At 45.5% G+C, this 27882-nt stretch overlaps 1 pseudogene; it reads right to left on the reverse strand.

Moving 5' to 3' along the window:
- LOC146208190 (radixin pseudogene) overlaps nt 1-27882 on the reverse strand; it is an 82772-nt pseudogene that overhangs the window by 46661 nt on the left and 8229 nt on the right.

A 27882-nucleotide genomic window follows, 5' to 3' on the forward strand; every position in this document is an offset into this window, starting at 1 on the left:
ACTTCCCTCGCCCATTTCCGTCCCCAAGGCTACAGCAGAGTCTTCCGGTCCTATACCGGCTCCTTTGTCGCATTTGTCCGGCTTTGCTTTATTTCCTCCTTTGTTCGCCAAAGTTTTATGCACTAGGCAACTGATTTTATACAAGCAGACAAAGCGAAAAACAAAGATAAAGCGAGGTTGCGAGATTTGTCAACGCGGGGATAGAAACAGTAGTGTGTGGGTTTCTATGCAGGAGCCCACTGCCGCTTTAATCTTTTGCGATCTCACGTCAAGCGTGCTTTTTTGCAAGATACTCGGTAATAGGCTCCGCTTCCTGTGTTTCGAGCTGCTCGCACACCGAGGTTGTCCCTCTGGCGTTGGGTAACTCCACTTTCCGCAGGAAAGAAGATGGTCTGGTTTTCTTGGGCGGGTGTCCGTTTCTTGTTTTAGCGATATCAGTGGTACACCGCAGGTTTCTGGATGCCTTATCTGTTGCTGTGACCGAACCCCACAAGTGGAATTCGCCTTCCGGTGAAGTAACCAGAGGAGCCAGAGAAAGGAGTCTCTTTCACCGCGACGGTCCGGATGAAATGTGCGTATTTCTCAGAAGCCAAGCGTATGCAGGCTATTTTCCCCGCTCTTCCGTGGACTGTGGCTTTGAGTTTGTTTATACAGTCGTCTATAATATTTTTAGTGCGACCTGACGCCATTCAATTTCTCAGCGGTATTCTACCGACCGCTGTTTATTTTTTCATAAGTGATGCCGGAACACGGTTTACAAAAAGATGTCACAGAAATCATCATTCAGAGATCATAGTTAATAATTTGCATTGTTTGTGAGTTTTGCGTTCATAAGACTGGTGAGCGGTCGCATATATGGTAGCCCTCTAGCCTAGTGTGGCCGGCATTGTCGATCATTGCAGGCGCGTCCACGCATGAACTGCAGCCACTAACGATTAAAATGAGTAGCAACAATATCCCACTACATTTGTATTAGGGACCGTATTTCCAGTTTGCCTCGTTATCGAGTCATCCGATTGGTTGAAATGCCAGAACATGATGTTCCCACTTCTTTTGGTTCCGCAATGGCAACATCCGGTTCCGGCGTTTCGACCAATCGAATGACTCGAGGTCACGTGAAATAGCGCCACTTCGATAACGACGCAAAACTCGGAATACGGGCCAAGGTGTTTTTCTGAAACCGAAATCTTTTTTTTTAACGCTAGGCTTTATAAGACATAAAGAGGTAGTGCTTCTGCGGCAGGATTGTAGTTGTGTTGAGAGGCATCAGACAACAGAAGAAAAAAAAAAAAAAGAGTGTATCTGGAGAATGGCGAAAGCCTACCCCTCCTCTCCTATCATTTGTCTCTCATCGTTTGCCTGTTATCGGCGTTGGTTGCAGGGTTACATATAATTGGGTCACAGGAAATGAAAGGCGCAGTATCTGTCACACTTCCTCCGCAAGTGTATTTGGCCGGTTCACCATCGCTCCTGTCGCTTAACGTTCCTTGGCGCGCCTCGAAGTGTGGGATTGCAGATGTCAGGAACGCTAAACAAGAACACACCTCGCGGAATCTCGCGAAATGTGACAGATCTCGCGCACAAATATCGCGCACGAGATTTCGTCCATGAGCCTAAAAATGCTTTTGCCTTAATAAATTCTTGTAAACTGGCTAAATAATTTCGATAATTAAAGTTTTACCTGTTGCAGCTAGGCGTGTGTCGAAATAGAAGCACTTTGAATAAATCCAGTACTGTCAAACAATGGTGTAAGTGCCACGTCACTTTCTCTCTCCTGTCTGGATTGCAGCAGCAAGCAGTGGCTGGCACAGCAACGCTGGCGGAACAGAGTTCAATGTTGTCGTGGAGGTAGAGCATCCGCCTGGCGTGCAAATGGATTGTGGTTTGACCCCTGGTACACCGTACTTGGTTGGTTTGTTGGTTGGTTTGTGGGGTTTAACGTCCCAAAGCGACTCAGGATATGAGAGACGCTGTAGTGGAGGGCTCCGAAAATTTCGACCACCTGGGGTTCTTTAACGTGCACTGACATCGCACAGCACACGGGCGCCTTGCTTTTCGTCTCCATCGAAAAGCGGCGGCCGAGGCCGAGATTCGATCCCGCGTCCTTGGGCGCAGTAGTCGAGCGCCGTAACCACTGCGCCACCCCGGCGAGGTGGTACAGCGTACTTCTCCATAGCGTTAAAAAGGGAAGAAAAAGATCTACGTGAAGATGTTTTTGTTGTGGCTGTAGGAAGAAGGAAAAAAAAATGCACGGGCCTGCTACTGGCTCTGTAGCTGAGCCACCTCCGCCGCCTCGTGCGGACAGAAGAAAAAACAGAAAAGAAAGAAAAGGAAGAGGAAGAGAAAGATGCGCGCCGCAAAAACAGCCGTCGTCCACCACCGAAGCGGCGGCGGGCGCAATGACGGCCCACAACAGATAAAAATTCGGTGGCAGGCCAGCTTCCGCCGCAAGCGGCGGTGACCCACCTGCCCCAGCCCCATCAGGGGAGACCTTCATGCGTGAAGAAGGAATGGCACAAATCAGGTCTTGGCTGCTGTCTGATCCCGGTGGCCACCAGTGAGGGATCTAGCCGTAATACTGCAGTAATTAGCCGCCACCTCATATATATGAACGCTGCGGTAAACCCCCGGCACCCAGTACCAAGCGGCTGCGAAACAAAAAAACCACGGTGACGGTCGAACTTATAACGCAGCGGAAGGTGCTAAGAATCTGGCTTCAGACTCTCCGCTATCGTAAACTGAACCTGGTAACGTTTAACGCTACAGCCTTATCTGATGATATTCGAGGAACGCTAAAAATTTATCCGGCGAGGATATTCGAGCAATTAGAGGGCAATCTATGGGAAAATGAAGGCAAATGACAAATGAGTACTGTGGTTTGGCCGCACATGTACCTAGTGATGTGGTTAACGATACACATCAGCAATCTATAGGTAAGTGAAGTGCAAAACAATCTGAGCAAAATCAAGAGTTCTTGGTTAGGTGCCACCTAAAGTAACCAAAGTGCCTATTATATTATGCACGTGCAAGTTTGGTAAGTTAAGTGAACCGTGCGCCATTTGAAGCGCCTTAGAAATTATGCGAGGAGCAGATATATTGTATTCAGTATATAAATTTACCAGACAAAGCTGAGTCTAGACTAAAAATTATGCAAATTAGGAGCAAGTTAGCTCGTGTTAAACTCAGCTCAGACGGCACTAAACTTATTCTCTGCATAACGTACAGCTGGAATCAATATGAGAGGGAACACGAGAGCGCGTGGCTTTTTGATTTCGCAAAGGATTGCTACCAACAGAGTACCTCTAGTTTACCTCTAGTTTACCTCTAGTTTACAAAGATGTTTGCTGTAGCAAGCAAATATTAATACAACTCCGGGAGCGTACCCATCGAAAGTATGACTTTCTGCAAATTTGTTGCCAATAAATTATTATTATTATTATTATTATTCATATTATTAATATTATTATTATTATTACCTACAAGAGCCCTCATCGCCTTCGCTTAAACGCCACGCTTACTTCTTGTTTGAACGCCACGCCTCTTTCTCAAGCCTGCGTTTTACCAAGAACCACCGGAAGGTGCTGCACTATCTTGTTTTGAGTTCCACCCCGCACTCTTGGCATAGTAGAGAACATACCTCATCAATGCCTTATCACTTAAGGTACCATGACTAATCGTACATAAATAATGACTAAATGCCTCCCGTTGCCTATAGTTATTATACTCACAGTTCGTGAACTTTGGTAAAGAAAATTCTCGTTGCAAATACAGCTGATATGCACTTGGGTAAGGCGCGGATACACGAAGCAAAAGCTAGGGGGCCACTTAAGACTCCTTCATTAAAGTTCTTAGCCTCATTTCCATATAAGTGCTTGCGTCAGTTTAGCTGCTGCGTTCATCATCTCATCTCCCGACACCTGATGGTGGTTAAGGTGGACTCAAAATAATATAGAGAAGCCAAGGAATATCCTTGAATCTCGCATCTTTAGAAGGAGCCCAGTGATACGTCCCTCGTGGTTTCGTGCCTTCTGTAAGGTCATCACCATGACGTCCACTCAGGCAACTTCGCTTTTTACGGGGCAGGGTTTTGATGAGACTGCAGCTCTAATGCTGTTGCATCGATGTGCAACATTAATAACGCTCACAAATACTAGAAAATACTGCCCGCAGAGTTTTCTCGGAAGTAATAACCACATTTGAGTTGGTTGGTATAATGTCTCAAAAATACGCAAAGATGCGACGGACGTGTAAAGCACGCACTCTAATGTCGACAGCAATTGAGCGTTTATTGATAAAGTAAGCGACAAGAGCAAATACTGGCTGGAAAATATATGCAGTATGACACAAAAACACAGAATGAATTCAGTGTGGCGCTTTTAGATATGGTGACTTTCTTTCGGGAAGGGCTACTAATGAATCACTCACAGTTGTGTGCTCAAGCATAATTATAGATATGACAGGACCCCGACACTACGCTGCTCAATTTATAATAGATATCAAACCAGAATGGTCACAGCCACGGTATTCACTGCAGTGATTTTATAGATTTGAGTACGTCAGTCTTCCAAGAGGCGGATCGCACTTGCTAGCGCCGGCCACTTTGTCCGATATATATTATACGGCAGGAGAGCCCCGCTATGATTCGAGTTGGTTAATGTATCTCCATGTAGGCCCGCCCACCCCATGACGCAAACACATTCAGGCAACTTTGTTTGAGGAGTAAAATAGCCTACTGACACTGTTCTGACTGTCCCCATTTTTCACAACACTGAACCTAGAGAAGAACAGAAACATTTCTTCCCTCCCCCTCTTCTACAGTTGCGGGTTATAACTTGTTTGCATGTAGTTCCTTAAGCAACTTTTTACAAGCATGAGACAAGGCATCCCCTGGAAAATCAGCCATCCTTAATCTCCCTGTTTAACAAAAATAATTCATTCAGCGAAATCAAATATTGTGAAGAGACGATTCAAAACAAGCTACTTGGTTGATTTCATCTGTTTTGTTGTTCTTCTTGAGATTCTTTATTCCTGACTATGCACATATTCTGGCACATATTCTGCGTTTTGTGGATTAACGCTTGTCTGCAAGCCAGCGCTTGTGATACGCGTTTTTTTTTTTTTTGTGTGTCTGTCGTCTTTTCGACTTGTTGTTTCCTTCAAGGTGCGGCTACCTCTGTGCGCGCGATATACTATTTGCGCCCTATTTTCTGTCAGTGTTTTGCGCAAGTGGACTACTTCACGATGCAGTCGGCGTACGTAGTTATCCGCTTCAAATTGACATCTCTCGACACTCCTGGGAAGAAACATTAAAAGCCTAAAGAAAACAGTAACACGCCAAGCAACAAGTGCAACACCGGTAGCAGTTCCTTTTGCAAAGAAAACGGCACCAAAAAAGACACACTGATAGAAAAACAAAGCGCACAGCGCACAGCGTTGCCTTCGGCAAGGGCAACCGATTCTGGTGCACTAAATACTGTGCAGCTTCGTGGAAGGTAAAGAGTCACAGCCAGTCCTCCTGGGGCCGGCATGACAACGCAGTGCGCGCGAAAGAAGTGTTCATCATTGTGGGGCAAGCCTTGCCATGCTGCAGCGCCCATCAACCACGGCAGGTACACGCAAGATCCACTCGAGGATGAACCGTTCTCACTCAGAAAACCACATTTTGTGAAATTGTCCATGATTAGGCAGTGTGCTAACTTAGACAACGCTGCACTAATATAGAGAGATGGATTCTAAGACGAAGAGCCAGTAGACACCGCAGATTTCAGGAACAACACATTGGGGAGGACCGCGAGGCACTAAGGGGAACACGTCCGGCCACTGACGGGATCTGGAGGGGGCGGGGGAAAAGAACGGATTTATTTACGGATAGGTCCCAGTCGGCCAAGCTGTGCTCAGCGCCGGGGACGGCCACCTACGTTGACGAAGGATCCTGCGGAAGCCTTTGCGAACTGCTCGGCATGACGTCGCTTGCCGGCGTGATTAACAAGCCTGGGCACCACAGGAGGGGTGAGAGGGGTTATGCAGCAAAGCGGAAGCGGCCCGCGGTGGCAGGTATATGGGAGTTAGCCTTCGGTGGCAGCAGGGATTTGTCGCGGGAGACGAGCAGCGTGGGAGGAAGTGCGCCGACAGCTGCTGCTTCTGCAGCCGCCCAGGATGATCTTCCGCCCTTCTTCCCATTTCATCCCCACGCTCCGTCTCCCTCTTGCTCCTGTTCCTCCCCATGATTCTTTTTGCTTCCTTTCATCCCGTCTTTCCGATTTCCCCTCGCTGAAGGTCTGCTACCGTACAACTGCCTCCCAATATTCCCAATTCTGTCCAGTGCAGCTGAGATGCATTAAATACAGAACCTCCCTCCCAAATAGCAATTTTCGGCTGCGACCGATTGGGTAGCTTTTTGTTTTGTTTAAAGAGAAAGGCTTTTATTACCATCTTCGACAATAACAAGCGTTTTTTATCATATCTATTAATAATAAACGGTGCGAACAAGAAGCTTGACATAAGCGATGATACGTTTTTTTTTTTTTCTTTAGGAGGTATTAAAAAAAAAAAAAAGAGAAAAGAAAGCAACAAATGAGCGACAGTCAAAATGCTTCCCTCAGATAGTTGCTGCTTGATAGCGTTTGCTTGTTTTTGGATACCAATGTAACGCGAGATGTGCTATTAATATTACAATAGGTGGTGTTGTCTACAGCGTTTGTCAGGCGGCGAGAAGATGTTGTAAAAAAAAAAAAAAAAGGTCGAATAACGTCGCCTAATAGCTTCCTTATAGATTCTAAATCTTCTAACTCGGAATACAAATGACGGGCGATATCAAAAGAAGCGGAAGAGAACATTCGGACGTAGAACTTCAAATAAAAAGCGAAAAAATAGGAGCCCACCAGAGGAAAAGAGCTCGGAACACGGAGACTAAATCAGGTATGCAGATTGAGAATCGGCTTCGCAGCTTTCGATGATTAATAGCAACGACCACCTTGCGCACTGGAGACCGGCCTCCAGAACATCCGACGTTTGCAGAAACATCGCTCTGAATTACTCCCGCCGCACCTCCTCCTTTTTCTCAATTTATTTTTTTTTTCTCCGCCCATCGCTTGCTTCGTTCTTGTTCGCATCTTGTCCGCCTAGCCCAATTCAGGCACGAGAGCGAGTTTCTTTTTCGTTTTAGGGCATTAGGTGCTGCATTCCTATAGTTTTTTTTTGTTTTGTTTTACAAGTAAGAAACTTGATTTTTAAATCAGTTGCTCGGCTCGTCCCCTTTAGTTTTTTCTTTCTGCCAGGATGCAGCCTTCCGAAAAATAGAGGAGTTGTTAGCCAGTGAAGGTGTTCGTTTACCGAACAGGAGCCTCGTTCTTAGTACGCCATTAATTTGTCTTTCTTTCTTTCTTTTTTTTTTCTTGCAGGTTGGTCGTCTTGACTGCGTAACGAAATGACGAAATATATATATATATATATATATATATATATATATATATATATATATATATATATATATATATATATATTAGGCGTTCGAGCTTGACCTACCATTGGCCGATATTTGGCCGATGTCGTTCCAGTTTTCGCCCTCCGGAAGGTGATAATCGAAGTCAAAAAGAATTAGTGCGCCATCAACACAGCCGAACGCCCGAGTGTTTAACTGTCAGTCTTTTGCCTCGTGCTTGGCATGTCGTCGTCTTGAACACATTCCAGCTGTGAGCAGTCGATCCAGAAGACACCGTGGTCTGGTTGCTCAAAATATCCATTAGGCGCACCAAAAATCATATACTGAGCTACCAGCGCCATTCACTGATTTCGCCCATCCTTGAAGACTACTTGAACTTGAAAGCTGAGATTTGCACTGCAACCGAAATTGTAGCGAAATATAATTCACGTTAGGCCTAATCGCGCTAAATCAGCCACAAATTATTCGCAAAGAACACAGTTGAAGATTAAGCTGCCGACTGGAAGCGATGCCGCGTCTGCCTACGTAAACTGTTGTACTGCTTCTGGAGACAGTGCAAGCAACTTGGCACTGGTGCAGTAGCAGACTTGGAAACAAGTGTAATGCGCTGGGGAGGCTGTGTCGTGTACACGCATAGCGAGGGATGCATTGTCGAATTCGGGCTGCTGTGGCTAAGTGGCCGCTCAGACCGAGAACGCTGGGATGTGGAAGGAAGGAACGGGGCACACGAGCAAATACGCCGTGACCAGCGGGGTACCATCTCCGCGAAGATCGCGACGAGAAAGATGAGAACGCGAAAAAAAAAAAAAAAAAAAACAAGAGTAAGAGTAAAAGAATAATAAAGCGGCAAACGAATGGATAACCTACATTGCGTTGCGGTAGTCTGACAGGCTTCTTTCACAAGAGGGTCATTTGTTCTGTGTTGATTCGTACAGGCACAGCAGGGAATAATAAAAGAAAAAGAGGTAGCTAGGAAAGGCGGGGAATATTCTTGGCTGGATATATGGGGGTCTCTTGCTGCCGCGTGCGAAGCTGAAAAAAAAAAAAAATATGCAATCCCGTTTTCGCTGTCTTCGTGAGAGATATATATAATTACCAACACTCTGCGAGTGGCAGCCTTGAGAACGGTGAGACGATCGCACCGGTGAAGCCACAGACGAGAGAATTGAGCAGGATATGGACAATGGTAACACGAAAAACTTTCATCGCTCTTCGCGGTCAGTTGTCAGTGAAACTTGCCGGAGTACTTGAGAAGTAACCAATATGAGAAAATCATCCTTCTCTCCTTCTCCTTCATGTGCATAAGACAACTGAAACTTGTTTATTGTTTGCGTATTTTACACTAGAGCGCTTGCGCAAAAATTGATATCTCTATGAGAGTGACTGAGATAGAGAAGAGCAGAGGTTTTAATAGACTTATTGAAAGGGCGTCCAAAACTGCTGCCTAAGCGTCCTTCCCATTCGTCTTACTTGAAGACGTACGCAGCGAGGTGATAGGATAAAACCGAGTCGAGGGCTTGGAGAACAAAAAAAAAATCAAACGTAATTTTAAATGAACGTTACTTCTAACATGACATGTATACAGCCGCTCCTTCCATGGTTATAATTCAGAAGTAACGTGTTTCAGAATACTTAAGTCTAAGCTACCCGAAATCTGCACCAGACACCTATTCCTAACGCCCTATCCTGCGCCCCTTCGCTGCGTTCAGGCGTTAAACGAAACGACGAACTGTGTCTTATAACTAACCGAATCAAGTTAACCAAAACAAAAATGCTCTTCGACTGTATCACTTGCCAGGCTTCCTACAGGCACCATATGTCAGAATCCCGCACTTTGTTCATAATAACATTCGTAGGCTATTTGATCGTCACACCAGTAAAGTCGCTGGGACGAGCCCTTGTGCGTGTTTGATGCGCGGTTATCCTGAGAGAAGATATGTTTCTAGGAAACCACGGATAGACGACAACCCTGTTTATCTGAGTTACGCCCGTCGACAGACCTCTAGTATAGCATGGGAGGATTTCAATTCGGAGACAATTATTAGTCTGTTTAAACAACTGCGGTCAAAACGTATGGTTAACGCGTAAAGCTGTGGCCGAAAACAGAGATCGTCATACAGGTTGCCACAGAGCGACTACTATCTGGTAAACACCCGGCGATGAGGCATACAGCATTACGTTAGCTAACGACGTACTTCGGGAGCCATGCACACATCCCTGCGCTTGTTGACCCTAGAAAAGTAACCGTCAGCGTTACAAATAGGTGAACGCCGAATGAACGCGTCCTCACCCACCGCAAACCCTTTCTTCTTTAATCTCTCATAGCACGACAAAGCATTATTTGATACCACTCCCTAAACACTATGCGAGAGCCTGGCTGGCGGCGCCAGCGCTCTTTTTGCCCCTCTGCCGCGCTGTGCAGTGGCCTGACGAACGATGCCGCGCACGTTGTGCAGGGGTGACGGAAAATTGTTTTCTCATTACGTTCGCTTCGTGCGCGATGCCATTAGCGCAGCGCTGCGGCTGCTGCTCGCTTATGCAACCTTCAATGTGTCCTAGTGCTCTGTCTTCCGCCCTCGAGTGCCTCCCTCCTCTCACCTCTCCCGCCCTTTACCCCGAGAAGCACGAACTCGCGTCGTCGTATTTTTGCTCGGTCGCTTTGTGTATGTGCTGTGCTGTGAAGAAAGCCGGTTCTCTTTTGACTCCTTCCATTCTAGATCTCTTTTCCCTCTTATCCGGCTCTAGCGGCATTTTTTTGTCGTGAACACCCACTTGTCCCCCCACCTCTCACTCACTGACTCACGCGCGCGCGCGCACGCACGCACGCACGCACGCACGCACGCACGCACGCACGCACGCACGCACGCACACACACACACACACACACACACACACACACACACACACACACACACACACACACACACACACACACACACACACACACACACACACACACACACACACACACACACACACACACACACACACACACACACACACACACACACACACACACACACACACACACACACACACACACACAGGCTAAAAGTAATTTCCTGTCTTCTGACTGGTTATTCTCTTTCCGCTGACCCCATTCTCTCAACCCTGGTCTCGCCGCCTTCTCGCCTTTGTGGATTTCACGTCTGAGCACCCTTTTTCCTTAATCGCCTTTCTGTCTCCCCAGGCGCGAACGAAGGCTGCCCTTCCAAATATTCCTCTGCCTACCGACCACCACACCTCCATTTCCGTGCTTTGGATTGTTTTCTTTTTTTTACGTAAATTCGCTTTCTTTAGAGCGAAATAATAATAATTATTTTCTTTCATCTTTTCTACTTGCTCTTGACCGGCCGGTCAACGTCCATTTCCCTATCTTCCCCCGCTCTTCCCGCTCCATACATCCCCATTTCCTCCCTAAATAGTACACCCGCGGATGAGCTGCGTGCGCGAAGCCTGCTCCAGAGGGGCTCACAGCGATGCATCCGCCCAGCAGCACTCTTTCTTCCCCGCCCTCTCTATGCGCGTCTAGCGTGGCGCTTCCAAATGCACTCGAAGGCAGAATCGCCGGCCACGATAGAGCGTGCCTAGGAATGCGCGCCGAAGAGGGAGTAAAAAGAAAAGGACTTAAAAAGAAAGGAAAGAAGCGAATAAAATGGGGAACAAAAGAGGAAAAAAAAGAAGAACGTGAAAAAGAATGGCAGGCCAGTTTCGTGCTAGGGACAGAGGCATGCGATGCTCGAGAGTTGAGTGGGAGAGGGGGAAGTCTGGCTCCTCGAAAGGACGTCACCTCCTCGAGACGGGAGTGCGGCTCCCTTTTGCGCAGAGTGAGATTGAGGAAATAGAAGGAATGAAAGAAGGAGGAAGTGGCGCGCCTTCTGTCACGCTTCGCACGCCACGTGATTGACGAGGTCGCCAGAAGATGTGAGAGACAGCTGGGAAAAGCGGGTGCGATGGCAAATGGGCGTCCTGTCCTAGAGGGAGAGGGAAGAGGGGGCAAGCACCGTTTTCTTGGCATCTATTCGCAGTGACTTAATTTACGCGGTACCGTGCATCCTTGCCCCTCCTCCTTCGTTAATTGCTTTACGATCAACCTTTTTCTTTCTTGTTCGTTTCCTTGGAGAAACTCACCATTAAAGCTACTGGACCTGACTTCAGCTTATTGCTCTCCATTTCAGAAGAGCTGCCCTGTTGCACGGCGATCCGAGTTGCACCATTTGCGTAACGTGAAAGTTGAACACCGGAAAAATATAAACACACCAAGAACGACGTCAGCAACAGCAACAACAATAAAACAAAGAAATCGCCTTAAAAAAAATGGAGTGGCTTGAGCCATTTACCGCTCGACTGGAAGCTTTTGGGCCACTGTCAAGCTGCTGACCGAACTAAGTGAAAGCTTGTGTTGTGCGCTGAGTAGAAGCACTTCCCGAACAAAGCTTAAATGATACAAATCAGAACGGGGCAAGTGCTAGATAAGTGTCCGACAAAAAATAAAGAACAGGGGAAGGTGGCCTTGACGTCCTTAATGCCCATGTCTCCAAGGTTTGTTGATGTGATGGCTTCTTATATGGTCTCTATGTTCCGAATGTCGAGAAAAGACCCTGGTGTCCGCACCAAGCAGTAAATCGCTCTGTATAAAACAAAACAGAACGAAAAGGACTATGTGCATTGCCCGCTTTTCCTGAAAGAAAGAGGCACACAAAATGTGCCAGTGAGTGACTGAGGACAAACGGTCATTCTTGAGAAGCCAAACTTCCGCCGTATAAAAACGTCCAAGCTTTGAGGGTCTGCACAAAATGTCACTTGTTCGTGGGCTCTGTCTTTGTTTTCTCAGTGCTAATTGGTATGACGTTTCTGTATTGGAATCATAACTATTTATGTATATTAGTCGTGTGTTTGCTGAGTAGCGAAGCCTCTGATGTTTTGGAGTCAAGCTACGTAATAATGTCGCTCCGGACAGCAGTCGTCTTACAATAGAAATAAAATACAATTTGGCGCCTTTAATATCATTTACCCTTCACAGCAGAATAAGAATACAGCGTTAAGAGCTCTGTCTTAACATTATTTTACAAGAATAAACAGAAAGCAGTTGTGACGCAGGCTATTATTCAAACAGATATAAAGAGAAGAAGAAAATAAGTCTGGTTATTCCGCGATGATATTGTACATTTTTTTTTATAACGCAGCCTGATTCTTGCATGCATGGAACCATTAACGTGCACCCCTTTCTCAGAACTGCATCGCCCTGCTTTTTCAAGGAAGAGAAGGAAGGAGTAGGCCCGTCAGGTTGTTTAACTCAACAATCATTAGACAATCATCAAGGAGAACATTAGAGCCGGCTGGCGCGAAGGCACAGCGAGATGGTGAGAACGCTTGTCCAACAATGCTCATTGAGGTGCGAGCAGAGTTGGTAATTGCCAGACCAAAGAACTTCGCACCTAGTTTGCACTGCAGGCTGCGTGGGAGAGGCGTTGAGTTTTCATTCAATTGCATTGACGGTACAATAAATCAGCAAAGAAAGCTCAATTTGATGACAATTGATTTTCAACTGGCGCAATGCTCTATTTTGCTGAACTCGACGAAATAACGGTGATTTTTCTGCTATCACTCCGCAGTACTGCGTTTCGGACGGAACAAAATTGCACACGTTTAACACTTTAATGATGGTAGAAGCCAACAATTAGACGAATTCAACTACAGAAATCAAAAGCACCAAAGAAGAAAAACAAATCTTCTAAAAGGACAAAATTTGGAACCATCGCTAACTAAACAGAGGATGAAGTTATTGTTTGTTCCTCTGAAGAAGCGTCTTCGAGCAATTGTTTTCAATATTTTATTGGCTATACTGTACAGAAATATCAAAACATTCTTCTGTGCGTGCGTGCGTGTGCGTGTGTGTGTGCGTGTGTGTGTGTGTGCGCGCGTGTGTGTGTGTTCGCGCGCGTGCTTGCGTGCTTGCGTGTAGGTTTATCGCGCTACTAAGTATTTAGCACATCTCGTGGTTAAGACTACAAAGCGTTTTAAGCACCTCACGTTACTGTTGTTAGCGTTCGATTTGCATATCCTATTTTATAAAGAACTGCCTACTTAGGTAGCTTTCTTCGATTTGAGGGCGGTAGGACGTACATAGAAGGTTAAGGAAAATCCGGATCAGTAAAATGCAACGTTTAAAATGTGCTTATTTTAACATTTATCATTTGCATTTTCTACTCGTTTCTTCATTTAGCAGCGAAAAAAAAAGTAAAAAAAAAAAAAACTGTCGCATAAAGGCTTATCAGGCGTATCAAACGCTAGTCGTGACAGGCAAGAAAAATTTCCGCATAATTAGAGCTTGAATAATGGAGGCCGGAGTTATCTCTAATGTTCACGCTCTTCTGCTCGGCTGTCGTTACGAATGAAATATCTATACATATGCAACAACAGTACGTTGTGAGGCTGCACATTTATTCAGTCGCCATGACAGTCTCTGCTAATGGAAGGTCTCGACACAATGTGAGATATAAGAAAACAAGAAAAGACGACGTTGACAGGCTCCTATCTCACCCCAACAATGCCTCCAGTCGGGGCTATTTAGCTTATTTTGCATCTTTAGCGCGGTTTTCACCTCTGGACAAAAGTAACAAAAGTTATTTTTTAATGTTCTAGTTTTGACGTGTAGCTTGTCGCCAAAACTGCTTCCCTGAAAAAGTACGTGGCGGAATGCCTGCTTATTTCACACTTGCCATAATCCGTAAAATATAGGATGTGAAACGCTCATTGTTAAAAATTTACATTGTCAAATCGTCTACGTTCGTAACAGAAACTAAGCGATGATAAATCATTTGTGCATTGAAAAGAAATTGCAAGTGAATTACAAGTTCCGCAAAGCGCACAGTGTATTGCTGCGGTCGGGTTTCACAGCTGCACAGCTAATAATAGCTAGTGAATACAAGAATAGTTTTATACTAAGCACGCGCTATGAAAGTATTGCAATGTGGCAGGTTCAATGTAATTAAAAAGGCCAATGTTTTTCGCCTATGCTGAAGATATCTGCACCTGATGAGCGCGTGTCTGTTGAACAGGAGCCTGCCTTGACTGCTTTGGAGCAGAGAAGCGATAGCATCCGTCAGAAAGGTTAAAATGCAAAGATGGACGTCTCCGAAGGCTTCCTACAACGAATGAGAAAAGTCTGTTGTTGTCCACGATTATAGCAGCCCAAGGTGGAAATGAAGCTTTCAGTTATTTCCACTCATTTAACAGTCATCTGCACTCCCCGTACCGCAATACTTCTTAATGACAACAAAATCTCTCAAACGCCACACGTGAAACGTTACTGAAAAGTTTCTCCCTAGATAGCAGCTCTTTTAGCGGATGCCGACGAGTCTCTGCAATGCCGTTCCTCTCCAACGAAGGATTATAAAAGGGAACGACGATGACAGATTAGGGACAAAATCATCCCACTGATGTTGGCAAATCCTGTTCCATCAGATCGAATTTATTTTCAACGTTTGCCCAAGGTTGCGTCACTCCGACTATATTTTCGCGTCGTCCGACCCATTTGCACCACATTCAAATCCATCTGCATTTCTCGTGGGTGAGGGAGGAAGCGGGTACATTTTCAAAGCAAACAGACTTGAACGCGTTGTGACTCGGCGCCTGAGGCAAATGCCCCGAGATGCTCACTTCGCTGCAATCGTATCGAAAGGAATAGAAAGCACGGGACACGTCTCTCTCCGCTTCACTGTTGATGTCACTTCCTCTTCCATTGTCCGTGTCGAGAACGCCGTTTTCGCTTCCAAGTGCCTTCTCTCTCGTCGCGGCACTGCCAGCTTTCCCCTCGATTTCAGAGACGAAAACACATCTTTATGTAAAGGCGGCAACAGCTATGGACACGAAGGAAAAACGTAAATACGATAGACGCTATTTCCGACGACGCGTTGAAGTGCATAAGACTTTGACACCCAGCAGGAATTGAGAATGAATGTGCACAGCGCCGAGTAGCAAGCAGTTCAGATGTTCCGTCTGCTGATGTAGGAGAAAGCACGGCGAATATCTACATAAATTTTTAAAAAATAAAAAGGTAACACATAGACAACAAAATACCCCCCCCCCCCCCCCCCCCCCCCCCCCCCGCCCCCGCCTCGAATAAAATCAACGCCATTCGAAGCGTGAAAAAGAGCGGCATGCATTACTGGTTTTAAGATCAGAAGCCCTAGGGGGCGTACAGCTTGTGCAGTGACATCTCTGGTCTAGAGATGACAGAAGCACGTGCGCTTGTGTATGCGTATATCTCTTCGTTTTTTTTTTTATTGTTTGAAACTGACATGCATTCTCGCATTGGACATGCACCCCCTCGTCTCCCTTTTTGCTTTTCGCGCTCGCACTTAAGCCCTTCATTTCTTTCCATCCCTTTCAGTAGCACCGATGACAGAAAAACAAAGAGCACTTTCGGCAATCGTCGAAATGGCTTAGCATTAGGCTTCAGGCTGACAAAGGGACAAATTCAAAGTCAGTACAAAATTTACAACACAAAGCCCGACAATGGACTCTGGCGATGATCTTGGTAACAAAGGCTCCAGAATTACGACTCCTTCAATGAGATGTACAGACAAGAAGTGAGCGAGCAGCTTTTATTCAGGGGCACCCTAAATATGACTCTATTGTGTCAATTTTAAGTGTGTTACATAAGAATGATGTCAACATTCAATGGCTGTCGGCTATTTCTTGCTGGCTATATCTTTGTACGGATCGCACAACGAATCTCTCAATTTGTTTGCTGATTTGCTTAGTCAGGTGCGCACTCCTTCTCTCACTTCTTGGCGTTCGATAAAACCCCACACGGATGAATAAATAATCTTTTAATAAATTGCAAGAGGTATACTCCAAACATCGGTGCACTCATAGCAGTCATCCGAATCTGAAAACTATATTCGCACCTGTAAGGCTAATTCATGTAATGTGGCTTTGTTACACAACTATAGTGCGTGCAACAAAGCACGCTCTTCAGGAGAAAAAAAAAGCATTCTGTCGAAGATTTTGGTTCAGACTGTTTAGGAACACATGTTTACAGTGCGTAGCAATGCCTACGAACGCGAAGCCTCGGATTGCGCGCACTGGAACAAGTGGATTAGATAATACACAGCTCCAGATTAAGAAAATTGAACGAAGTTATTACCGACAAAAAAAACAAAAACAAGTAAATTACCCAACTCGCCCCAAGAAAGAACCGATAATTAGCAAATGATTTCCGTGATAATTTCGTCACTGTACGCAAAAAAGAATGATGAATAGTCGCAGAAACTGTTTTAAGCAGTGTTAGATAAAGGAGCAGAAATATACGTTGCTAAAATTAGATTCGAGCAAAATTATTTTTTCCTCTTCAACGACCACTATTTTCTCTTTACTGAAACGCAGCCAATTTAGGAAGAGCGATTCATATACCGTTTTTTTAGGCGATTTATACACGGCATAAGCGAAATAGATTTTGGTGAATTTAGACTATGATGGGACATATTTTATTTCTAATTATATATCCAGATCTTGCAAGCGTGATAAAACACTCGACCAGTTTGGTTTGTGCCTGTTTGACGCGTCATGCCGCGATTCAGATAAAATATAATGGGGCATTCTCAATACTGCAGAAGCGACACGCAGGGCTAAAAAAGAAGCGTGGCGGCAATATAACGTACAGCGCTGTTTCTTGTACAATCTATAGCTACTGGCCTAGACGATCACTTTTCATAACTGAGTACCTTATGATATGACGAAGCTGTTCTTCGTTAACGGTCGGTTTGTCTGTTTTACGGATGAAGAGTAAATTATGCTCCGGGAACTGCGTAGCGCAGCCGGCCTTCAATTGCAAACGCAGGAACCTAGAATGGCCTTCTCAGTAGCAATGTGTGCACGAGGTCTTGCCTATCGTACGCGAATAACAGGACAAGTTGGTTTGTTCAAGAATATTTTCTTTGAAGCCATTATGATGAAGTGAACTTCATCAGTGACAGTGAACCTTTACGTCTTTCGACACGCTGGCTTAAAGCGTTTCGCACTTGAAACAAGGCTTTTCTGAGTTTTCGCGTGTGCAGGACACGACTCGTTTTCAGTTTTGAACCCCGTGAAACACGGTAACTCGAACCACCTTTGCAGGCTGAAGTGTTCGAAGCTATTTTGCCCCAGAAGGAGTGCAGCGGGGTTTGCGGAGCCTCTTCCAAGCGCACACCCCTGTGAGAGCCGGGCGCCAGGCCGGGGGACGCTTGTACCCATTTTTACCGGTGGGTGTCCGGCGATGGGTTTCGAACCCTAGTCAGACCAATTATTGAATATGCCAAAGTAGTATGGGATCCTCACACAGCAACTAACATTCACAAGCTAGATAGGATTCAGCGGCTCGCAGCAAGGTTTATATATAATAAATACCGCCGTAACCATTCTTCAACAGACCTCTGCCAACAAGCCCAACTACCAATGTTAGAAAGCAGAACCAGGTATGAAAGACTAAAAACTCTTTACCTCATTATCAATAATTATCTAAAAATTATTAAATCAGACTACTTTGAGATCAAAACTAATGAGATATGAAGGCATCGTCATAGTAGGTTCATTCCATTGCCGGCTATAAAAAATAATTGCTTCAAGTTTAGTTATTTCCCGCGAACTTGTAAGGACTGGAACTCTCTTCCAGATTCTGCTGTTCGATCATCATCATTATCTGAATTTGTACGCCATTTAGAAAATTTCATCTATGGCACTACCACAGGGTGATGAGGTACTATTGCTGTTGTGTAGGATGGCTGTTGTTCCGATTTCTGTGTAATTCATTTTTGTTTTGTTTGTGTGTGTATTCAGAGACAATTTTTGATTGACTATTGATTTTCATCGTGTTCTATATTGCTCATTTTTCGTTTTGTATTTTCCACTCCTGTTACAGCCCCTTATGGTGGCTGACAGTATTAATAAATGAAATGAAATGAAACCGGAGCAGCTATCAGAGAAAGAATGTTGCTTGTTGGAGCGACGTACTTTTTTATGTGCCTGCTCCAGCCTGAGCTGCGAAAATGTGCCTTTTTCACACCCCCTCTCAGCCCCCCTTTGAGAGCTATGAGAGGGAACATAACACCTTCGTAATGAATTGCGTCGCAATGAACCATTGTTAACATTCAGAGCAGCAGGTTATCACGACCGTATAGCAATTTTTCATTCGCTTTTACAGAGCTTGTGCAGGGTTTAATTGTATTACCAAGAGCTGCACTGTGGATACGCACTGAATAAAGTAAATCAACTGGAAACGATGTACGCTTATAAACAAGAGTTTAAGAGTACCTGACCGTATGAATGAGACAGTTAACATTGGTATAGAAAGCTGAAAGGCTTTCATGTGTGCTGTTCCTGATTTGAATCTGCTGCTCTGAGCAATGTGCCAATCCCATAGAAAGATGTCTTGCACAGGTTAACAGAGTGTTTCAACAAATGTACACTTAATTATGTCAAGAAACATTAAATGGATATCTCTTTTTACACAAGGCCGTAGTCGACATTACAATGAAGCACTTCTCACAGGTTGAAATGTCTTTTTTGCAGCACACCGCTGGGCTGGTTAAGGCGCTCGACTGCTGTACCCAAAGATGTGGAATCGAATCCCGGCCTCGGCGGCCTCTTTTCGATGGCGGCGAAAAGCAAGGCGCTCGTGTGCTGTGCGATGTCAGTGCACGTTAAAAAACTCCAGGAGGTCGAAATTTCCGGAGTCCTCCACTACAGCGTCTCTCATAGTCTGAGTCGCCTTGGGACGTTAAACCCCACTAACCTAACTTAACTTTGTTTTTGCAGTGAACTTATCAGTTGAAATTGGAGGCCATACTGACCGCGGAATAAGACCAAGTCGATACAACGTTCCCAGTGTTTATTTCAGCAAAGTTTGTCTTCGATTTCAGTACCTACCATGCGCTGCGAGATGAGATGGCGTCGCAGTGTCCGTGCTTCGCGCGAAAATAGACAATTGGAGGAAATTTGTACCTTTCGTTCGTAAGAGAAAAAGTATTTTGGATAACACATAAGACTGTTTATGTGCTCTGAAGCCAATGCACATCTAATCGTGAGCTCACATTTGGTTGAAATCCCTGTGAAGAGCTAACTTTCAACTTGGCTGGTACCTGCACGCAATGTGCACCGAGAAACCGAATGACACCGCCGGAGCGGTACGACGAGAAGCATCGTTGCAATCGTTGAAATTCAGGAAAGGCGCAGCATTAAACATAAGCAATAAACGTCAACGGCTAAAATTATTGGCCCAAGCTAGCCTGCAACTCGAGTAAGAAGTGTGATACGTGCAACGCCAAATCGTACAGCAACCCTCCGAGCGTTGTGCGACAAATTGTTGTGTTACAATGTTGGAACGAAAGTCCTTTGTACAACGAACCGTCGCCTCACAACTATTAAACGGAAGTGAAGGAAAGACGTAGCGTTAAACGCCCATATGTCGCTTGTTGAAATCTTTGTGTCGAGCTAACCTGCAAATTACCTAAGAGGCGCATAATACGTGCATCGTGAGGGAACCTGGAGAGGGTCCCTCAATAGGGTCCTGGTACTCCCCTGATGAGGCTGGGACAGGTAGGTCACCACCGTTTGCGGCGGGGGCTAGCCTGCCACATAATTTTTATCTGTTGTAGGCCGTCATTGCACCCGCCACCGTTTCGGTGGTGAACAACAGCTGTCGTTGCGGCGCGCGTCTTTCTCTCCCTCTTCTTTTTCTCTCTTCTCTATTTTCTCTTCTGTCTGCACGAAGCAGCGAAGGTGGTTCAGCTACAGAGTCAGTAGCAGGCACGTGCATTTTCTTTTCCTTCTTCCTACAGCCACAACAACAATTACAACGTGCATCGTGAAATTGTATGACATGACTCTTAAGGCTGTACGAAGAACGGTTGAGCCACAGTGCCGACACGGATCTCCTATGTAGGCTGAATGATAGCGGCGCAATCAGAAGTATATATGTAGTCCGTTTGAATCCTTATCGAAAATTAGCCTCCAGCTTGACCAGTTGTTGTATGCTAAATGGCATGCCAAATGGGATGACACCATCCTGAACGCTGTTAAAAGAAAGGCTGCATAACATTTTGGTATGAATTCATGCGATATTTTTTACATAATGTGTGGATTGTAAATTCGTTTTTACGTAAGGATTCTCTGTGAATAACGTAACCGCGCCATAAGGGAAGGAAAGAAAGTGGGAGGGAAAAAAGAAAGAGGTCTCGTATAGTGGAGGGCTTCGAAACAATTCCGACCATCCCGCTCAGTTTCTGCTTACGCCACTAATGAGGCAAGTAAGGCTGTCGCCTAAAACAACGGACTGTGACATCTTTCCAAACTGTATACGCATGATTACTCAAGCCTAAAGTAGCAAAAACTAGAGAATTGCACTCAGTTTCGTTTAGCAATTTAATGGCGAAAAGTCTTTCCTCCTTGTTTTCTTTCTCTTCTGTCTACCTTTTCTCTTCTTCCTCTGTCTTGCGTGTTTGTGAACTGGTTATAAACATTAATTTTATTCTCTTACTTCGTCGTCAAAACCTATTACGACGTCCTCACCAGGGAAATTATGTTGACGTCAGAACCTATTCCAACGCCTCACTGACACATCTCGCGGATTCATGCGGACAAATCTAGCAGGCGCGATATATTCACCACGAGCCTATAGATGATTTCACCTTAAAAATAAACCATGGAGATACCCTGAGGCAATAAAGAGCGATAAAGCTGCAACCTCGAGCGGATCTGTTGAACGCTGAAGGAAGCTTTCTGCACTGTGAACACAAGAGCCGGTATAAGCGTCGCACCGCCTACCGCGATGTGGTTCCGGGCAACGAACATTCAAACGTTGAGCTGGAGACGGTGAAAGAACGAGCAGTGCTTTCTGTGTCGTCTCGTACATCATCATCGTCATCATCATCGTCATCATCATCGTCATCATCATCAGCCTGACTATACCCATTGCAGGGCGAAGGCTTCTCTTATATTTCTCCACTTAACCCGGTTCTGTGCTAGCTGCATTCACTTGACCCCTGCGAAATTCTTAACCTCATCCGCCCACTTAATTTTCTGCCGCCCCCTGCTACGCTTTTCTTCCCTTGGAATCCAGTTTGTTACCCTAAGCGACCATGGGTTATCCTCTCTTCGCACTAAATGTCCTGTCCATGCCCATTTCTTCTTAATTTCCACTAGAATGTCGGTAACTTAAGTTATTTCTCTGGCCCACTCTGCACGCTTCCTATCTCTTAATGTTACCCCTACCATTTTTCGTTCCATAGCCCTCTGGGTTGTCCTCAACTTAAGTAGAACTCTCTTGGTTAGCCTCCAAGTTTTAGCCCCATAAGTGAGTACAGGTAAGATGCAACTGTTGTATATTTTCCTCCTGAGCGATACCGGTAAGCTGCTAGTCATAATCTGCGAGTGCTTGCCAAATGCGCTCCATCCCAATCTTATTCTTCTTGTTATTTCCTTTTCATGGTCCGGATCTGCGGTTACTACCTGTCCTAAGAAGACATATTCGCCTACTACTTCCAGTACTTCGCTACCTAATGTAAACTGCTGTTCCTTCCCCAGGCTGTTGAACATTATCTTAGTCTTCTGCATATTGATTTTCAAGCCTACCTTTCTACTTTTCCTGTCTAGGTCATCAATCATTATTTGCAGTTCATCCCCCGAGTTGCTTAGCAAGGCAATGTCATCAGCAAATCGCAGATTACTGAGGTATTCTCCATCTACCCTTGACCCTAACTGCTCCGATTCCAAGTCTGAATACTTCCTCTAATCAAGCTGTGAATAGTACTGGGGAGATTGTGTCTCCTTGTCTAACACCTTTCTTTATGGGAATTTTGTTACTTTCTTTATGCAGAACTATGGTTGCTGTGCAGCCACTATATATATCTCCCAACACTTTCACGTACGGCCCGTCTACCCCCTGATTTCGCAATGCCTGCATCACCGCCGAGGTTTCAACTGAGTCAAAAGCTATTTCGTAATCAATGAATGCTATGTATAAGGGCTAGTTATATTCCGAGCATTTCTCTATTACCTGATTGATGGTATGGATATAATCGATAGTAGAGTACCCTTTCCGAAAACCTGCTTGTTCCTTTGCTTGATTGCAATCTAGGGTTGTCCTGATTCTATTAGTGATTACCTTAGTAAATACCTTATACGTAAGAGACAGTAAGCTGATTGGTCTGTAATTTTTAAGGTCCTTAGAGTCCCCTTTCTTATTAATCAGGGTAATGTTTGCATTCTTCCGTGGTTTCGGTACCGTCGATGACACCAGGCACTACGTATACAGGGTGGCCAGTTTTTCAAGCACGATATCCCCCCGTCCTTCAGCAAATCTGTAGTTATCTGATCCTATCCAGCTGATTTCCCCCTTTTCATGGTTTCTAATGCTTGCTTGACCTCATCCTTCGTCACTGGTAGAACGTCTGACTGTTTTTCCCTGCCGCCAATCTCGTTACGGTCCTGACTACTTTGGCTACTGTCGAGATCTGTATAGAACTCCTCGGCTACTTTGACTATCTTGTCCATATTCGTGATGGCGTTGCACGCTTTGTCCCTTAACGCATACATCTGGTTTTTGCCTATGCCCAATTTCTTCTTTACCGCTTTAAGGCTTCTCCCGGTCTTTACAGCATGCTCAATTTTCTCCATGTTATACTTCCTTATATTGGCCACCTTGCGCTTATTGATTAGCTTTGATATCTCGGCCAATTCGATCTGGCCTGTTGGATTGGAAGCTTTCATACTCTGGCGTTTCTTAATCAAATCTTTCGTCTCTTTAGAACGCTTACCGGTATCCTCTCTAACTATCCTAACGCCTACTTCTACCACACACTCAGTAATGATATCTCTGAAATTATTGTTCATTGCTTCTAGGCTAATGTCGCCATCCTCGGTTAGAGCTGAATATCTATTCTCTAGCGAGATCCTGAACTCTTCTGCCCTCCCCCTCACCGCTAATTTGTTGATGGATTTCTTTCTTACTAATTGTTGCGTTCCTTCTTCAGATTGAGGCTAATTCGGGACCTCACCATCCTGTGGTCACTGCAACGCACTTTCCCGATTACCTCTACATCTTGCATAATGGCGGGGGTTGAACACATTATGAAGTCAATTTCATCTTTAGTCTTCCCGTTAGGACTGCTCCATGCCCATTTCCGGTTCTTCTGTTTGCTGAAGAAAGTATTCATGATTCTTAACTTATTGCGCTCTGCAAACTCAACTAGGAACTCCCCCTGCTATTCCTAGAACCAATGCCATAGTCACCTACTGCCTGGTCTCCTGCCTGCTTTTTCCCTACCTTGGCATTGAAGTCGCCCATTAGTACAGTATACTGCGTCTTTACTTTTCGCATTGCCGATTCTACATTTTCGTAGAAGCTTTCAACTGCCTGGTCATCATAACTACATGTAGGTGCATAGGCCTGTACAACCTTCAGTTTATACCGCTTATTAAGCCTAATTGCGATGCCTGCCACCCTCTCATTAATACTATAGAATTCATCTATATTACCCGCTATATACTTATTGACAAGGACACCTACTCCTAGTTGTCGCCTCTCTGGTAAACCTCGATAACACAGTACATGCCCATCCTTCAGTATAGTATAGGCCTCATTCGGCCTCCTAACCTCACTAAGTCCTATGACATCCCATTTCATACCCTCTAGTTCCTCGAACAGCACTGCTAAAGTAGCTTCACTAGCTAGGGTTCCAGCGTTAAACGTTGTCAGGGTCAGTTTCCAATGGCGGCCTGTCCAGCGGAGCCAGGAAATCTTAGCACCCCCTGCTGCGTCACAGGTCTGACCGCCGCCGTGGTCAGTTGTTCCGCAGCCGCTGGTGACTGAGGGCCGGGGTTTTATAGAGCTTATCATGAGAGGTTGCGGCCAATTACTGCAACATGGTGGCCAAACTCCTATTCTGGTGAGGGAGTGCGTTGCCGGAGGTGTTCACCGGCATCAGGTCGCACCCCAAATTTATTTATGCAATTCCATCGACAAGCGGATTTTTTTTTTTTTAATCCGGTGGAGAATTGCGCGGTACCGGGATTTTAACCCCGGTCCTCTTGCATGCAAGGCGGATGTTCTACCGCTACGCCACCGCTGCACGAATGTGTACGTCTTGTTCATTGCATCCCTCCAAAATCACCGCAAACTGACTAGCACAAATTGGAGCGTTCAAGATATAAATGCATATCTACTCCGGAATGTTTGGTAATATCGGCACGCTTCTGAGAAACAAGCCTTGCGTTAGCGAACACACGCTCTAATTCCTCCCTGTTCGTACCATCTCCACCGTAATCTCACTTTGGAGGAGGAGGAGGCATCCTTGTGCCAGATTTGGCAAGGAGAGGCTCTGACCACTGTTGTGCGTCATCGGTCGCGTGGCAAACGGTTGCAAGATACTGAAAAATGACTCCATCACGATGCTTCCCCGCAACTATATGTTGTGAAACACTTGTGGACGTGCCCAGTTACAGCTTCTGTGACATAACGATTCCTAAGCAAGATAGCCCACCGTGGGACCTTGAATGCGGCTATTATAAGTGGATACTGGATAATAGCTTTATAGTGAAGTTTTTTAAATTTTTAACCGACAGCGGACTACACTCTTTCTTCTTTCTCCCAATTTCCCCCTTTCTTCCTAACTATGGCTAAGGAAAAAGATCTCGAAAAAAAAAAATAAAGGAGTGGAAATTAATAGGAAGGACTAGCTGTGTATGTCTAAAACATTGCGAGGGACTTTAACGACTAAAGTAGTGAAAAAAGAGTGCGTCGTTAGGCGAGTCGGTCATACGTATCTTCAACGTATACTGCGCAAACTAAAACAAGGACGAGAAAGGTACACAACAAGCGCAGACTCGTGACTGAATTTTATAAACACATTTTATATGCCTTCAAGCATCATATCCAGACCCATGCACGGTTCAGAAATCTGCCTTCTTTTTTTCATAAAGGTCGACTGAACGGTCACTTACACAATCATCCCCACGCTCACCGATGAAAAACGCCTCGGCAAGTTCACGTGCGACCTGGTCTCTGCTTCTATTTAAAATTTTTGTTTTCTTTAGCAAAAGTAGGCATGGCTTGTCGCGTGTAGCTTGCGGACAAGCGCCGCAGTGCAAGGCTAAATTCGACCCTGTCTTAGTCCTCATAGAAAGCTGGTGCTGCCCTAAGCAGTCATTCAAACACCTGCCTGTTAGACCGATGTAGTACGCCCTTCCACAGGTTAGGGGAACCTCGTAAACAACGCCCGTTCGACAACTAACACATGGGTTGGCATGACGCTTCTCGCAGTCTTGCGTACTTTTCTCTTCGGACATGATAAGCGGGCAAATCGAGGCCAATTCGCATGGTGCAGAAAGCACCACCGGCACGTCGCCTCTCTTCGCCACATTCTTCAAGTTCTGGGAAACCGCAGGCCTTCTTTTCTCTGACCGGCCACCCTCCTGGCACGGTCTGGCTTTCAGCTTCCGTAGGCGCTTCTCTACAAACAGTAACAATGCAGTAACAATGACAGAAATCGGGAAGCCAGCTTTCACCAACCTATTGGCCTGATTACTTTGACTCGCATCTACCAGGTGCACGTAAGACTTATCCAAGGCGCCTTTCAAGGTGTCTTGCAAGCAGTGAAAGGCGAAAGCCTGTGTGCCGCAATCTGCTAAGCAACTTTAGCTAATTAGTGAATAATTATTATTTACTATTGATTAGTTATAAATGAAGTGCCTAATTAGCCAATAATAAGTAATTACCTAACCAGGCATTATCGGTTATTGATTAACTGGTCATTACTAGTAATTAGTAATTTATCATTGATTGTCATATGGCCATATAAGGCACGCATTCGCGCATACTATGATGGTGCTCTGTGATTGGTCGGGACCTCTATGATGTCATTCCGCGTCGGCCAATCGGAGCCGCCGCAAACGCGCGACACATTTTGGGCACGACAGCATGAGCCATTAAAGGCTTTCGCCTTACAATTTCTCATCACAGAAGACCTCAGACAATGATTATCCTCGCATTTGGCGACCATCCTGAAGTGTGCGTTCCACGGCAGCGCGGACAAGAAGGCGCGTCCTTGTGCCTAGTTGCGGAAATAGCCCCCGGGTCGCCACCTTAGCTGCTAGAAGAAACGGCATTTCGCATCGCTTGCTTTTGCAGCGAAGCTTCCGGGCGGCTCGCTGAAGTGCCTGTTCCGGCTCGGGTGCTCCGCACGGTCTCACCGGCGACACCTCCCTTGCGGCATTTCATCTCGCCAGTGGCCGGACCGTAATTAGGTTAGCCGTGCTTGCGGGCCCAGCTTCTGGATAGCGCGCCACCACGCTCGCGGCACAAACCCAATTGCTGGTGTCGGCGTTTCGGGAATTGCAGCAGGCCGCAGAATAGCGCTATATTCGCGGAAAAGGAAACAAAGGAAGATAAGAGGGATGAAGCTAAGGAGGAGGGGAGTGCTTTTCCGCATGAAAGTATCCTACTCGAGTGGCTTGCCGACCAGGCGAGCGGGCGAGTCTAATGTTTCCGTGGGGCGCGCGGGGAAATACAGCTCGAACTGTATTCATCTGTAGGAGCGTGCTTAGGGTTGCGGGTGCTTGCTTGCTAGAAGGAAATTCGATACCCACTCGCGAGGTGGCGCTGATGAAATCGAGAGGGGATATATCTTGATGAGGGCTTCGTAAATCCGTTTCTTATTCCGGCAGTAGTTGCTTGCGAAAAGAGTGACTTGGTGCGGGATCGATAAACTCCTGGCCCGTGACCAGAGTTTAACGTCTGAATATTAGTGAGCTTTTGCACGCAGCAGTTACAAAGAACGTTAATCAGGTCATAACGCCGAAAGAGCCCGCTCTTTAAGATTCGTCATAAACCAGAAATAAGGACTCGCGACGTATTCCCCGCTTACGTACGCACATATTCGAACATCCAACATCATCGTATTTAACCTTCTTTAACCTTCTTTAACATTTAATCTTCTGCTGGACGACGCCCAACTTCAACGAATTGGAAAAAAATGCGCTCTAAGGTTAGAAGTTAGTGAAATACTTGATAATATTATATGTATTTTAATCGGCCGGCATTTTTGGCCATAATGGAAATCGTGAGCCGCTCAAGATTGAACTTGCATTCAGTGAAATTAATAAGAGAGAATGAAAAAACTGCACAGAAGAAACAACCCTTTTCCTCTAGCGCAAACACCGTCCATTACGTGGTCACAAGCAAATTAAATGATAAATGCCTCAATTTTTCTGCAGGCTTTAGAAAGGCCGCATAGCGAGGTAATAGAAATGCCCACACGGCCTCCGGGAAACTCGATACCAGATGACGAATCATAGCTCTGGAAAGTGGCCGGCGTCGTTACGCGATCGATTATATCCTTTTTGCCGTTGAGAACAGCCGCTGGCTCGTGTTATTCAATTCTTATGCAGGCTTGAACTTC

The sequence above is a fragment of the Amblyomma maculatum genome, chromosome 1 (genome assembly GCF_055883805.1).
Source record: "Amblyomma maculatum isolate TAMU_Amacu chromosome 1, ASM5588380v1, whole genome shotgun sequence".
NCBI classification, from domain to species: Eukaryota; Metazoa; Arthropoda; class Arachnida; order Ixodida; family Ixodidae; genus Amblyomma; species Amblyomma maculatum.